General features: G+C 38.0%; 1 long non-coding RNA gene across 2 annotated transcripts; it reads right to left on the bottom strand.

Annotated features, from left to right (window-relative positions):
* Window positions 1-3,889: 3,889 nt before the first annotated feature.
* On the bottom strand, window positions 3,890-14,880 carry LOC103919302. 2 transcript variants are annotated; one of them, XR_663739.1, is made up of 3 exons: window positions 14,798-14,880; window positions 10,796-10,869; window positions 3,890-3,969 (listed from the first exon to the last, which is right to left on the bottom strand). It is a non-coding gene; the product is annotated as an uncharacterized LOC103919302 (long non-coding RNA). The 2 variants fall into 2 exon arrangements; XR_663740.1 differs by lacking the exon at window positions 3,890-3,969 and adding an exon at window positions 10,547-10,656.
* Window positions 14,881-15,256: the final 376 nt, after the last annotated feature.

Raw genomic sequence — 15,256 nt, 5'->3', positions numbered from 1 at the left:
GCGAGACTGAGTTCAGGAATCCCAAAGCTTTCCTCCTGTTTTATTGAAGGAGGAGGAATTTGTTTAACCGCAGACTGTGAAGCAGCTTATGCCTTTTCTCTTCTCTGCCACTGGTCTGTCCTAGAAAACGAAGAAAGGATGGGGAGAAAGGATGGAGCAATGAAATATCACTCACGTTCCAGGATCCCACCAGCCCTGTTGGTGCATTTCTCAGCTCATGATGGAGCAAATTCGGTACTTTGTATTTCGACACCCACGTAGGTGGTGTGTCTACAGCCAGGCCCAGGCACAATCTGGGAGGCAGCATTTTTTATCAGATCAAAGGACTCTGAAACATTGCCTCATGCTGAAAGCCAATGAGTATCTGCCTATGTGAGCTGCTCTGCTGAGCAAAATGCCTTTAAAAAAAGAGGTGGAACTTCTGGGGAGAGAATCAGTGCCTTTTGTGGACTGTATTTGTGTGCAGGGTGCCAGTTTATTCACAATATTCCCAGAGAAGTGATTTAAATCAAGAGTCAAAAGCCAAAAGGGTATCCAAGCTGTACAGGAACTGATTACTACTATAAATTTTGCTGAAACAAGCTGATGCTTTGCTGATTCTTAGGTCTTTTTCTCGTAAAAATGTTCAGAAGATCCCAGTGTTAACTCACGACATTGACTTCTCTGTATTTTTTGTTTTTGTTCCATGAGATTATTTTTAGCTGCTGTGCATTAGCTCTGCTTCTGAAAAACATTGATAGGTAGAGGTTGCAGGTTCTTCTTGAAAATAACAAATGATTTCTTGACAGAAACGCAATGATACAAATATATCCATAAAATTAATGTTCCCCACCACCACTGTTTTTGAATGAAGTTAGAGACAGCTGCTAGAGACAGATGTGAACTTCTCAAGAGAGAAAGAAATATCACAGGTAAATCACTTTTATACCAGAAAATCTGATAAAAATTAGTATAACAGCTGAAGACTAAGTAAACTTTTAACAGAAGAAGGAACCCTTTTCAATTTTAGAGGAAATGGCAACACCCAAAGTAACTGTATATGAGTTAGTTATACTATAGCATAATTTCTGATCCCCAAACAATAGCTGGATGCAAACACGTAATAAGAAACAGTAGCTGTCCAAAATGTCCTCTGGAGAGAGCAGCAGAAATGCAAAATTAAAGTGTAATGAACAGGGTCAGCTGCAGATCCAGAAACAATGTGATTCTTCCGACATTTACTTCTTTTCCACCAAAAATATTAGGAAATCAGAAATGTGTGTAAAGCAACAATCTAGCAAGTAAATGTTAGATGATCCTAGAAATTATTCTCCATGCATACTAAGCTTTTGACATATTAAAGTAATAATAATCCCAAACAAGGAAAAACTTGAAAACAAAAAGATTTCCTGAATCAAGTATCCAAACTTGTTAAAATACTATTTTAAAAAATTTGAAAGTTACATTTTTTAGACATCCATTTATTTAAAATAGATTTATAGTGGTCCAGATTTTCTCTGGGAAGTTTTTTATTTTATCAGTGGCTTCTCCATCACAAACATAGAGCAGATCTTCAGCACCTCTGCATTCATCATCAGGTTTCCCAAAATTTAACCAGTGTATTTCATCATTAACGTCTTTCCTGTGATGCAGACCATTATGGTATTTTCCAAGTGTTAGAACTCATTTTCCCAAGGCCAGCACTGCGTGTGGCATCAGTCTGGCTTGCTTGTCTCTGTGCCTTTCCTACTGTTCATGTACTTCCTTCTTTTTCCTTAATAGGCTTTTTGATCAGAATAAATCCAACAGTAAGCAAACTTTCTGAGCCGATGAAGTCTTACTATTACATCTCTAAGCAGATACTACAAATTCAGCAGCAGGGACCTCAGTTCTTCAGCTGAGTTTGAAATTGTTATTGACTTTCTGATACTAATTTTCTTTATATTCTGTTGCCTGTAAATTTGGCCTCGGATCTTGCTACATACAATTAATGCCGGTTTCTGACATCACCGTCTCTGAACATGTTAAGTGAGTTCAAGGAGTGACAACGTTCAGTTTATAGCTTTTGGAGCTTTGTCCCGGCTGTGCACAGCCTGGGTCAGACACTGCTCCCACTACCCCAGAGGAAACACGATGTTCCAAAAATGACGGTCCTGCCTATCCAGCTGCCTTGCATTGGAAAATTAATCTAAAATTCTTTCCCACATGGCTGATCCACCTTGTTCCAGGCTGGACCTGCAAGGAGTTTCAGGTTATTTTATGAATCTCTTCATTTAGGAGACACGAGTCGCACACTTGTGCATTAGACTGTGAACACTTTCATGGACTGTTTTATCTTTGGTAATTACTTGAAAAAAACAAATACAACTACTTACATTTAAAGAACAATCAAGGGAAAATTCTGGAAACATGGCTTTGCATTACTTAGAGACTAAGATATTACTTCTCAGTGTTAGTCTCACTCACTAAAAACTCGTTTAAGTATTAGACATAATTCCTACAGTGGTAGAAATGGATAAGGAACTTGAAAGCTGTAGTTTAAATTTGCAAGAAGCTTTCTGCTAAGAAAAATAGGGATAATAGATTTGGAATATAAATGAAGCACTGGGTAGGTTTTCTTGCTGTAGAATGTGTACATCTTATATGTATATTAATCTGCAAACTACAGAACAAATATTGATTAAAATTTGAAATAAAATATAAAATGTCATTTATGTCAAGTATCATAAACAACCCAATATCCTTTCATCTCTCAGTTTATGGAGAATGGAGACAATAGCATTCCCTCACAGAAACTATAAAGTTAAAAAGTAGAATCAATATCGTAAGAGGAACTTCTAGATGCACATATTTAGCTGAATTCCTAGAAATATAAAAGGGAAATGCTTCTGTTGGGCTCACTGCCTGGGACTTTAAATTGCTGTATACTATCATGCAGTATGGACTATATTAATTATCTAATTTAGACATTTATATGGTCATCAGACAAGTGGGGACCTGGAGAGAAATCCCTAATTAAGACTTTGGAATTTGATAAGAGGCTGTTACTGCATGGTGATAAAATACTATTTTTGTCTTATCTTATGAATGTGTCAGGGCAGATTATGTTAAATGCTACCTACATGCATAATCAGATGACATATCTCTGGCAAGGCCCACAGATAACAGTCTGCAAATGCACATTTATTATTTTACTGTTCAGAGTGTTAAAAGGAGAACAAAACTTGTAGATCCAGAACTACAGCAAATCCAGCTCAGCTGTGTCTGGTGTGTCGCACCACTGGTATTTTCCTTGTGACTTGGGGACAGAGAATTTGGTCTGCGATGACAGTTACAACAGCTGGAAGCCTGCTCCTGTTCACAGCACCTGGAACCATTCTGTTGGCTCTGTACTGCTGAATTCTCCAGGCGTTTCCATTCTGCTCCATGCTTTTTATGTAATAAACCATTGGTAGGTGGATTAAAGCCATCAGAAATTCAATTATACAAAGGAATCCCTATCTGATTGCTCAGGTTAACCTTCATTACCTTGACAAAAAGAGGAGAACAGGGCAGGGAACTGGCCATTCAGCTTTCAAAGCTCCACATTTCATACCATTCAGATTACAATCCATGTTTTTTGGCATTATGAGTTTGTTGTGAATGCTAAATACGTAGTGCAAAAATACCAGCTCTGAAGATCTTTTTTTTCTTGACAAGCGTTCTGGGAAAAGTCAGAGCTGCTATATTTTTTGCATGCAGTCTTCCCATCCTTCTCAACTGCAGGATTGACGAACAATAGCGTTCACTTAAGGATCTCTTTCCTCATTAGGTGCTTTGACTTCTCAAGGAGGATGGCCAGCTCTACCACGAAAGAAAAAGAAAGTAAATTCAGGGAACAAAACATACATGACAGTTTTATGTTTTATTTTGTCCTCTTGGCATGATCCAACACTGTTGATATCAATGGCAAAACTTGCTATATCTTCCAGTACTGGAGCTTAGCTGTTACTGGAAAAGGAAATGTTTACAATGTTATATATATATATATTTATATAAATAAATACATATATATAAAAATATATGTAATACATATATACATTTATACACACACACTAAATTTAACACTGTAATTATCATTTGAGATTATTCAAAGCCCACATTGTAAAACTTCCATGACTTTCTACCTGGGTAATACCTTTTTTCATTTCCTGTTATTTACAAGTATGCATAATACAAACTGACAAGTGCTATAGCTGAGGAAAAGAGGCGAGAAACAAGGACCAAAGGTCCTTGCTAAGCAGCAGGATGAAAGATGGCTTAGCGCAATTTTGCAGGAGGGATTCAGTTTCACAGATTTCCACACAAGAAATGTGGATATTGATGGGGGTTTGCAACTGGCAAACTCAATAACAGTCCTGTTCAATTAAAAGTACATAAAGTGTTAACATATTGTACCCCAGTTTATGTTTAGGGGGCCGTAGAGACTGATGTCTCAATCACAGGGAAAAAGCCCATTGAGTTACTCCTATGCTCAAATCCCATGTTTGTAGGTGTCATCCATTACCAAACAGCACTTCATTAACATGCAAAATGTTTCTACATATTTCCCAAAACACCGATTAGGGGTTCAAGCAAGAGATTTAGGAGACTTGAGTTTAACCAGCCCCTCTACCCCAGAAGCCCTGAGAAATCTCAGATCTGTCCTCTGAGCTCAGTAGTTTGCTTCTCCATGTGCAAATAGGGGTTGCAGCGCTGCGAGGTGTCATCAGGATAAATCCATCAGATTCTGAAGGACTGGATGCTACCATAATGAGGATCGATGAGGACTGGAACTACCAGCTCTGTACCCTCAGATCTTGGTAAAAATGGAAGATTAATTAGAAGCATAACAGAAGAATATCTGTTCAAAAGATACAGGTAACTGGTTGAGGTGTAAGTCATTAGCTTTTACAGTGTGATGGCCCAAGCATGAAAAATACCTGGCCACCACAACTGATATGTACCTAATTTCCAGGCTTGAAGAAAAAAGCCCCAACAAAAACTTGTGAGAACTTTATAACCCCTCTGCAGCTTGTTTAATCTGATCACTACATGTCTGCATAAATAGGCGATGGAATGAACATGACCCAACAAAGCCTATGTGGGTTTGATTAATGGAGTGCCCCAAAGTAAAATAGTCATGCTCAAAATCTGAAGAGAAATGCAAACTTTTAATAACATTTTCAAATTATTTAATCATACAATCAGGCCTGACCTTGTTCAATATGAAACTTCATTATAGCCTGGAATGTTAATATAGATTTCCAAATGCATCATAAATTACTGGTTTCTTCAGTGATGCATGGGCCTGTCCTGCTGTGGCCAACTGCAATTTTAATATTTTCTTAAGAAATGAAGAATTAGCAAATAATGGCATGATCCTGAAATTACTGTTATAGGGATCACAGTTTATTAATCAGCTAAAAAGGATAAAGGCATTACTCACCACAGATAAGTGATGCAGCCAGTCCTTTTTTTGGTGGAAACAAACCCTAAATGCTTATTTTTGAATAGATCCATTAATAACCAATTCAACTGACCTACCTTTCTGCAACATGACAGGGCTGACAGTCAATGAAGGAATTACTACGTGTAACTGGCAATTTTATGATCAGAAGCATTATTTTGTATACAACTAGTATCTTGTAACAACTTAAAAATGATATTCACTGTTGGAAAAGGGTAAAATAAAAACACTTGCAATATTGACTGACAGATATCCTTATTTGGAGCTTACTCTAACAACAAAAGAGGAAAAAGGAGCGGACTATTTAAATGCTAGAGAAATCAGGGAAACTGAGAGGCCACTGTACTTTTAGTTTAACAATACGTTTTGTAAACGATCTGCAGTATCCACACATTTTTTGGAATTAAGAACAGAGAATTGCTAGAAGTAACTCAGTAGTCCAGTTTAATGGTTCCGTTGACTTCAGTATGACTGGATTGAAATATAATTTTCTTTGCTTAATCACTTACCAAAGCATCATAAAAACCTGCACAGTTGTGCTGTGGATGAAACACTGGCCTAGGAAACATTTCTCTTCATGTATTAACATGCCTGTCTTCACTGAGGTCTGAAGGTCCATGTTGTGCATTGTAGACCAAAGATGAACTGTTTGCTTTCAGCACTGAATAACAACAGGACAGTCCTGGAAATAAAGGTAATAAAACATTCCACAGCAATTAAAAAAAAAAAATTTGCATTTTGTCATATAATGGAAAGCATGAAAATGTGGAGATTCAAGCAGCTTGAATACTCAATTAATAAACATTTCAAGATAAGTTCAATTATCATTATGACCAGCACAATGAACCTTTCTCACTCTCCCTTTTTTTTGCTAGATCTCTCTGTTTGTAACCTCCTCTGCAGTCTTTTGCATCTGTACCAGATTCATTCTAAAAGCATTTAATGTAAATAAACCACACACGAGGCAGTTCAGCTTTTTCTAGGATAGCCATCCAAAGCTTTGCTTGCCAAGAGGCAACGATACTGAGCAATATTGTGCAGAAGTCTATAATTTGCTCTATAATAACCTCAGTTTGTTTTATTTTTTTATTTCTTCTGGCCATGAGACATGTCAGGAGTTTTCATGGGCAACCCATTGCCCAGAACTAATTGGTTGGAAATCACAATAAAGGAAGAATTTCATTGTTTTCAACCATAATACTAAACAACTATTTAGCAAAGGGAAAGAATAATGCAGAATAATTATTAATTGAAGAAAACATTCAGAACACATGAAACATGGTGAAACAAACTATTAGGTCCAATTATGCCACTTCTGTGAACATTGTTATGCTATCTTTAATGAACTCACATTTGAAAGCTCAATTTTGTATTGGGCAGTGGCTCAAAACCCAGCGACACATCAGTCCCAAGCACTAACTCACAGAAAAGTGCTAGACTGTAACTCACTGACAGCACTTTCCACAGCAATCTGGGTTTACCTTAAAGAGCTTCTATTCAGCTCTGCTTCAAATCAAACTTCATTTAACTGAGGAAATCTAGCAAGGTCACAATGCGAGAGAGTCTGCCTGCAGACACCAGCCATCCTTTAGTCTATTATACAATCACACATATGAAATTTTAAGAACAAAAATGCCAGATACCTTCTGTAGCGACAACCTTATCAGACAGAATTGCCACAAAATCCAAGATTTGAATTTGCAACTACTAAACCATGACATAGTCTGTTTGTGAAGACTACCACTTGAAAAAGTGACTACGAATTGCATTTAACTTTGTGCAAAAATATAACTGGAAGAACTAATATAACCAGAAGTATAGCTGGACAGTGCACTGTGTCAATTACAGAGCTGAGAATTAAAGCTACAGAGAGGAAAAAAATGTGTTTTGGTGAGAAAGTCATCTCTGGAGTTACAATTAAGATGAAATTTATTGCCGCTGCTTAACATCTGTTTTATATTTATTCCTTCTGATAAAAAAATATATCCTGGATCCAAAGCTTCAGCTTCCAAAGTTGTAGAATAAATGTTAATTAAATATTTTATATAAAGTCTTTAAAAAACCCACTAAAATTATTCAGTTTACTTAAAATAGGACCCAGCAAAATACAAAGGGTGGTGTCAGATTCCATAACGAAGTCTTTCAGTTCCCTTGAACTCTGCATTTAATATGAAATATAAAGGACTAACTTTCATATTTGTTTCCCTCTGGTATAAACAGACTGTGTAATGAGCTGCTGTGTGATACGAACTGAATGTCACTCAGAAGGCAACACATTCACAGCTCACTGGTGGCTTTACCCCTCTTAATCTTCAACTTATATCTGAGATGTTCTTTCCCTTTTTCATGGATGCTCATTATGTATCTGTTACTCATTCACTTTGCTGGGTTCGAATAAGTATGGACTTCTAGATATGATGTAATCTACCAAAAACTGCTAGAGAAGTGAATGTTATTTGCTGAAAAGCCTCATGCTCCTGAACAGCTTGTCAGTCTGCTAGCTCCTCAGAGGTCTGTTTCCCCATTAGTGCACATTTCCCCGGTTGAAGATTTAAGGATTTTTTCCCACTGTCACAATAAAAAAGAGGAAAAGGAAGCAGGTGGTGTCATTTCTAAAGTCCAAGCTTTTTTAATGATCATTCTGTATTTCTTCAAGTGCAGAAATTTCAATTCCCATTAAAATGAAAAAATGACAAGCCATTTACAGACAGACCTCCATTCTCCAAACATTCCGCTCTGAATACACAATATGTTTTCCTATATAATGCATGCACCATATTTCAATATTAATTATATGCAGGTCTCTTCTGGGTCACATGCTAATTATATCTATTTAGAACTTATCATGTAACTTCCAATAATATGCTGTCATTGTGTCCTGTTGTTTTTCCTTGCCTGAGGCAGAAGGAAGCTACAATAAACCTGAAAATATTGGCAAGAAACGTTCATTTTAAAACATATGGGAAAAAGCTGCACTAAGGGCCTGTCGTGGTTTAACCCCAGTCGGCAACTAAGCACCACACAGCCGCTCACTCACCCTCCCCTCCCCAGTGGGATGGGGGAGAGAATCGGGAAAAAAAAGCAAAACCCATGGGTTGAGATAAAGACAGTTTAATAGGACAGCAAAGGAAGAGAAAACAAAAAACAAACAAACAAACAAAAGATAAAAGAATATACAAAGCAAGTGATGCACGATGCAAGTGCTCACCACCCGCTGACCGATGCCCAGCCAGTCCCTGAGCAGCGGCTCCCCCCGCCAGCCTTCCCCCCTTTTCTGATTGTGCCCCCTCCCAGCTTCTTGTGCACCTCCAGCCTTCTCAGTCGGTAGAGCATGGGAAGCTGAAAAGTCCTTGACTAGTGTAAGCACTGCTCAGCAACAACTAAAACATCGGTGTGTTATCAACATTATTCTCATCCTAAATCCAAAACACAGCACTGTACCAGCTACTAGGAAGGAAATTAACTCTATCCCAGCCAAAACTAGGACAGAGCCCTGTCCAATGCTCATTGAAATCAACAGGAACCATTATATTAACCTCAAGGGAAAATGGTTTGAACCTGTTAAATGTCAACAATTCTATATGACGAGCTACGTGCATCTCTCACAATATGATGAAATGGTTACGCTATAACCATCTGTAAATAATCAAGGAAGCATTCAGCATTATGCCAGAGAGGATATGCAAAGAGGAATTTGAGCTTTTCTGATTCTGAGATGGTTAGACTGGTACTAAATAGCCACAAGATAGAGAAGAATCAAACCCTCTGTTCCCAACCACCTCCTATGTAACTGTTACATATGTCAATGTATGTTTTGTGATCACTGGATCTGTGTATCAAGCAATAACAGTGGGGTTTTTTTATGGCTATGTATGCTATTGGATTCAGATATGTCACATTTTAAAAATTTTGCTGTATTACAAGCACTAAGGATATTGGCACAGTTGCCGAACTTATAGACTATATTCACAATTTCCTTTTATAATGACTGGTATAAGTTGGTCTGCATTTACCAAGCCATGGTATCTTCTCTGCATGAGGAACACTTAAAGTTTTTTGCACAAGTCACAACCAAAGTTAAATGGTGCTCCCTTTGTGCCATCAGCTGATGAACACAGAGCCAAATTTTCAGCAGAGAACCTCACTGCATATGTACAATTATTAATGCTGAAGATTTGCATCTGCTTTCAAGAAATAGGTGCCTGTGGGACTAAACATAGATAATGCCCAGAAAAAATGCAGGCACGGAAGATAAGCATCTTGGACAAAATTACGCCCCTCAAGTTTCCTAGCCTCCTAAATTGTTAGTGCTACATTACTAGTCAGCAGTGACACAAATCAGAGTTGGCGACTAAGCCCAATATGCAGGAGACTACCTCATTCAAATTTTCATGCATCCTTTTAAGCCATCTACTGCTGCTGTCAGTCCTTTTACCTTCTGTGCCTTTCTGGCTCATGAACACATCAGGACTATTCTAAACACACCACTCCTCCCATTACTTTGGTGGTGCCTGTAAGTAGCCTGACTCTTAGAAATAAAACTCACAAGATATAAAAACATGAAATGGCATTTACATGTCTGTATCGCACTGTGGTTTTTTTAATCTATAATGACATGTTTTCAGAATAAGAAGAAAAACATTAACGTTTAGCCCACTAACTGTATTTTTTTGCTGATAGGTCTCAGCAGAGAGCAAACTGGTATTTAGGTACAGAAAATGAATTATCTGAAGCCAAATGTAATCTTATTTTGGTGGGCCAACAATCAATAGAGCAAATGCAGAGTCATTTCAGTAATTGCCACAGCTTCATGACAAATACTTACTAGAAACTCATGGCTAGTAGTCTCTTTCAGCATCCTGTATTACAAAGGTGCTCAGGACTAGAAGCAGTATGTATCTTTAATGTATGTTAGCTCAAATGTTCAGACATGTGCAAATTAAGCAAGCATATATGCAATTTTTTTTTTAATATCTAAGGTCATAAGTCAGATCGTCTCATCTCATCTTGTGTAAAAACCTTAGAGTGGAAAAAGAAGTTTAAGTCTGCAACTTTCACTTTACTTACCTACATAAAAGGTAGCAGGGCCCATTAAGTTGGTAAAACCACATATGAGAACCTGAAGATACTACTCCTAAAATCTAAAGGCATGAGACCACCTTCTCATATGGAGCTTATTGCCTCCATTCCTGCAAGACATCATCGTTGTAGGATCCCTACTGCAATTAGCTCTGCCTCATGAAACTGCAGTAGCAGCAGTAAATCCTGCTTTGATAACTGTTGAGCAAAAAAGGGTTCCCCTCTCGGGTCTGTCTGCTGCTTTCATACCTTCTGCTCTCTTGCTTAGTCCAGACAACTTTGTTCAGCACAAAACACTGGGAGCATAGATGTAGCATTCCCACCTGTAAATGAAGGAAGAGATGTTGTTATTACAATAATGATCTAGAATCAGACTGCCAAATACCTCAGTCCATAACCGATCCTCCAAAGATTAGACGGTCTGGGCTGTATTCTGTGAGAGCAGCTCAGTGTGATCAAAGGTGCTGTATATAGAGTTCTATCGTCCGACGAGGTGAGGAATTCAGACTCAGAAATGATGCAGGAGAGATGAAATGCCAGCAAGGTGCTTCACAATTCCAAAAACTAAAAGCTGCATCCCTAATAAGAAAAATGTGGCTATTTCAATATGAAATGATCATGGGTTTTAACTATGGTTCACCATAGCGTTTTGGACCCTTTTTGAAGACTGAATACTGCCCTACTTGGGGAGATTTATGTCATTTTTAGGGCCTTTTGAAGCTCACGTAAGACCTGATATTAGTCTATTTTTAAAATGCCTTTTAGGAAACAAAGGGTGGTGCAAGCACCAAGTGTGAGGAGGATTACAGAGGAAAAAGGTAAAAAGCACATTTTTCAAATGTATATGACTTAGTAAGCCACTAATTTGCCATAAGAGGTGAAATCCTGTTTTGCTTAGATACTTCCGGATTTTTTACCAATGGCCATTTGTCTCAGGGTTTTCAGTTATGCAGATCAGACACCTGGGAAACTGAGAACGTCTTCATTTCCCTTTTTGTTCTGAAAGAAGAAATATTCTTTATAGTATCCGAGGGAACGTTCAAAGTATGAGAGAAACTTTAGATACCATTTTTCCTTCGAAGGAAAGCTATTCTTTTATATAAAGGCAAAAAAACCCCCACACATTTGAAGGGTGTTCAATCAAAACAAACGTAGCCTGGAGTGTTGTTGGGAGAATAGAAATTTCTTCTGCCAGAAATCTTTCCTAAAGGTAATGCCGTCTTTAAGCATCCTTTTTCAAACGTAACAGAAAGAAAAAAGTAAGGCCTTTACTTGTAGTATAATTAGCAAAGCTTGCGAGAAGAAAGGGAATAAAATATTATACACATGTTTTTGCAGGGTAGGAAATGGAAAGAAGAAAATAATTCTGGTTGAAAAAAACCCAGCCCAGTCATAATTGTACATTAAAGAAACACTGTCGTGCACCTGTCTGTACAGGAACAACATGACTGCAGTTGGTCAGACCCAAAGACACAGAGTTCGTTAATTTGAAATGAGAGCGAGAATGCCTACAAAAGCGCAAAGATACCTTCAAGCAGTGAGTGACTGATGGCAACCTTTGGAAATTGTTTTCAAACCTCCTACTGTGAACATAGAAGTTCAGAGTTACAGATGATTCCTAACACCTAAAACAGGAGTATTGTTAGCTTGGTTCAAAGTGTCAATGTGTAAATGCAGCCAGTATGCTTGGTTTTTTTCCTTGTTTAGAGTTGTCTCAATCTGGAGCAAAGTTATTTTAGTTGGCAGAGACTAGACCCAAAATATTAATGGTAAAACCTTCCTTTAGACCAATCTTACAGCATGGTATCTTCAATGAACTAGATTCTCTTCTGCATCCAGGTTATGCTGCACTCAGCAACAAGAGGGAACCTTTGGAATCTCTCCAGTTCGTGTCCTTGCCTAGGCACAAGTTAATGCTGTATTTTAGTATGAGCATCACGGTATCACCTGTGCCATCCTTTTTACACTTGCCTGATCTTCCTGCTCTTAATGCTGATGGATCTTAGAGGCCATGGGAAGGAAAGCTGGCAAGCTGGCTAGACGGGGTCCATGTGTGTAAGGGTTTGCACTGCATTTGAGATAATGCCTAAGGACCTGAGGACAGTTTATACCTCTTCTGTCATGTCTGACTATAGAAGAGAGAGTATTTGTCCCATTAACTAATGACTTGGTCCAGAATAAAATCTCAAGCTTCCTCTGCCTGCAAGCAGTATAAGACTGGACATGGTCGTTCGAAGCAGGCAGGTACTCATACTCCTAGCTTTCACATTTACTTATTCTGACGGCATACACAAAATGGATTACAAAATGGAAAAGTGTCCAAGTGGACTCCTGCTTGCAACTCTCCAGATTTGCATATGTGGCTGCAATAACTGCGTATACAACTGAAACACAGCTCTGTTCTGCAAAATGCTAGCTTTACACATTGTTTTCCTAACCCATTCTTAACTGAGATCCTTCATTTTACACTGTGAGCACACACTACATCTGTTCTCGTTAATCAAACAGCATAACTGTGTATTGCAAATACAATAATCTGACTGTTCTTTCCTGAAATGGTTGTTCTGTGTACCAAGGAATTTTAAATTAAGAAAAAAAAACCCAATCTAGTTGTGTTTGGCCACATGCAGCCACATTAACTTAAAAAAAGAACAAATAATGACTGATTCGCACTGATGTTTCCAAAGTTTTTGTGATCTTCCATTTTTCTGCTCCCATGCTAGTGAGTTTGAACTGCTTCCCACAAGCAAAGTATGAGTAAACATTTTTAGAATACATCTCTCGCCCTGAGGATTCATACTTGATTTTGATATAAAATGTTATTAACATTAGCTCCTAGTACAAAAGGTCTTGATCAATAATTGTTTCTAACTGTCTGTCCTGTTTCTGTGTATCTTCTAAGACACTTTTGGGCTGCCGCCAATACATTTTCATTTGTAAGCACATAACAGTGTATCATACACCTCAAATCTGTGTGGGTTTATCTTATCTTTTCATTAGGTAGATTTTTTTTTTATCTGCATAGATTAGATTAGTTTAAGGTCACCCAAGGGGAAGGGGAAGGGGAAGGGGAAGGGGAAAGGGAAGGGAAGGGAAGGGAAGGGAAGGGAAGGGAAGGGAAGGGGAAAAGAAAAAGAATAAAACAAAATGATAGAAAATGATAGAAAATCTTAGTCCTTAGAAAGGACTAAGCAGGAACTCCAAACCAGAATGAATCACACACAACAGATCAAACATTTTTAAACTCGTAAAATCTATTTCCTGGTACATGATACTTTTGCCATAGCTACATTTTAGCTAATTTCTGAGTGAATTATATTCTCCTAGTGATCTGCATTCAGAACATTAGTAAAACATTAAAAATTCTTCAGGGTAAAATAAAAATCAAAGGAGTTTTTGAATGTTTGGAAAATAGTACAGAAAAAGAGGAAGTGGTGAGGAAGAAAAAGAAGCCTGCCTGGAGGCAGCAGGAGAGGTAACTCCTCTTTCTCCCTATTCTGGTTGATAAGGGAACACTCTCAGTTTCAGTGTTCATTCTACTCATTTAACATTCGAGGCAACTTTCTGAGACAAAACATAACATGAGTCTTTGAACTCTTAATTGTTGAGAGTTAGCCTCTACCTCACCAGAAAAGGCAAAGAGCTTTCTCATAAAAATGTTGCTACCAAGACACAAATATCATCAGTTGGCTAATTGGGTGGGAGAGGTTAAGGGAGCAGGGCTCACACAGAAATCCTGCTGCATAGCAAGAACTGGCGTTTCTTGTGTGTGGTGCCTTAACCACACATTAGATCACGTTTGTTCAAAGAGATGAAATCCACTTCTGCAGCGAGAGTCATTCAAGTCCTGGATGAATCTTCAACCTGTAACCTCTAACTCAAGCTTCAACAGATTTAATTGGAACACAGCCCTAAAAAATCATCCAGCATTGATATGTTTTTAAGATCATATATTTAAGACCATTATGCTTAACGCATTATATTTAAAAGAAGTTCTGCAAAGTACATGATTTATATTAGATTCTCTCTTTCTCATGATCTACATTGTTTCACAAGATCTGTGCTAAAGATGGAATTTTGGAGGCAGAGCGAGTGGGAGGCTGTGAATAGTTTATTAAAAAAAGTTAATTAGAACTGAAATTATTCAGCATTTTGAGTCAAATTTGGCAAATAACTTGGGCTGAGTAAAAAAAAAGGTGGGACTGAGGTGACCATTCACAAATCTAGCAAGGCAGAAGTCTGCGTACCTACCATGTCTCAGTAACACTGACATTCATCTCAATACAGCGACGTGTGGGTTCAAGTCTCCCTTCTGCTTGGTTCAGAGCAGGATTTTGGGAAGTGCAGTCCCCCATGTTCCAGGTGAATGCCTAATCGCTGGTTTATGGCTGACGTCATCAGCAACAAAGATTCATATCTCTTACGAAAAGAAAGAAAAAAAATTGGTGATATCTTGAGTTGAAATATTCAACTGGTCTGAAACAAATGAAAGATTCCAATTTTGGTTTGGATTGTTTCTTTTCAAGTGAGAAAATTTCACTCCCTCCTTTCCCTTAAACTTACACCATGCAAGGCATTTACCTTCCTTTCCAGGGTGAGCCTCCTAATTTCAACAAATGGACTTCTCATTTACGGTCTTAAGGGCGATTCATCTCACCTAACTTCAGATCCCTATAATGGACAAAATATCTTTGAATTTAATCCTCCTGA

The sequence above is a fragment of the Pygoscelis adeliae genome, unplaced genomic scaffold, assembly GCF_000699105.1.
Source record: "Pygoscelis adeliae isolate BGI_AS28 unplaced genomic scaffold, ASM69910v1 Scaffold286, whole genome shotgun sequence".
Lineage (NCBI taxonomy): Eukaryota > Metazoa > Chordata > Aves > Sphenisciformes > Spheniscidae > Pygoscelis > Pygoscelis adeliae.
Note: the sequence above shows the minus strand (reverse complement) of the source record. Positions and strands in the feature narration are given on the sequence as shown.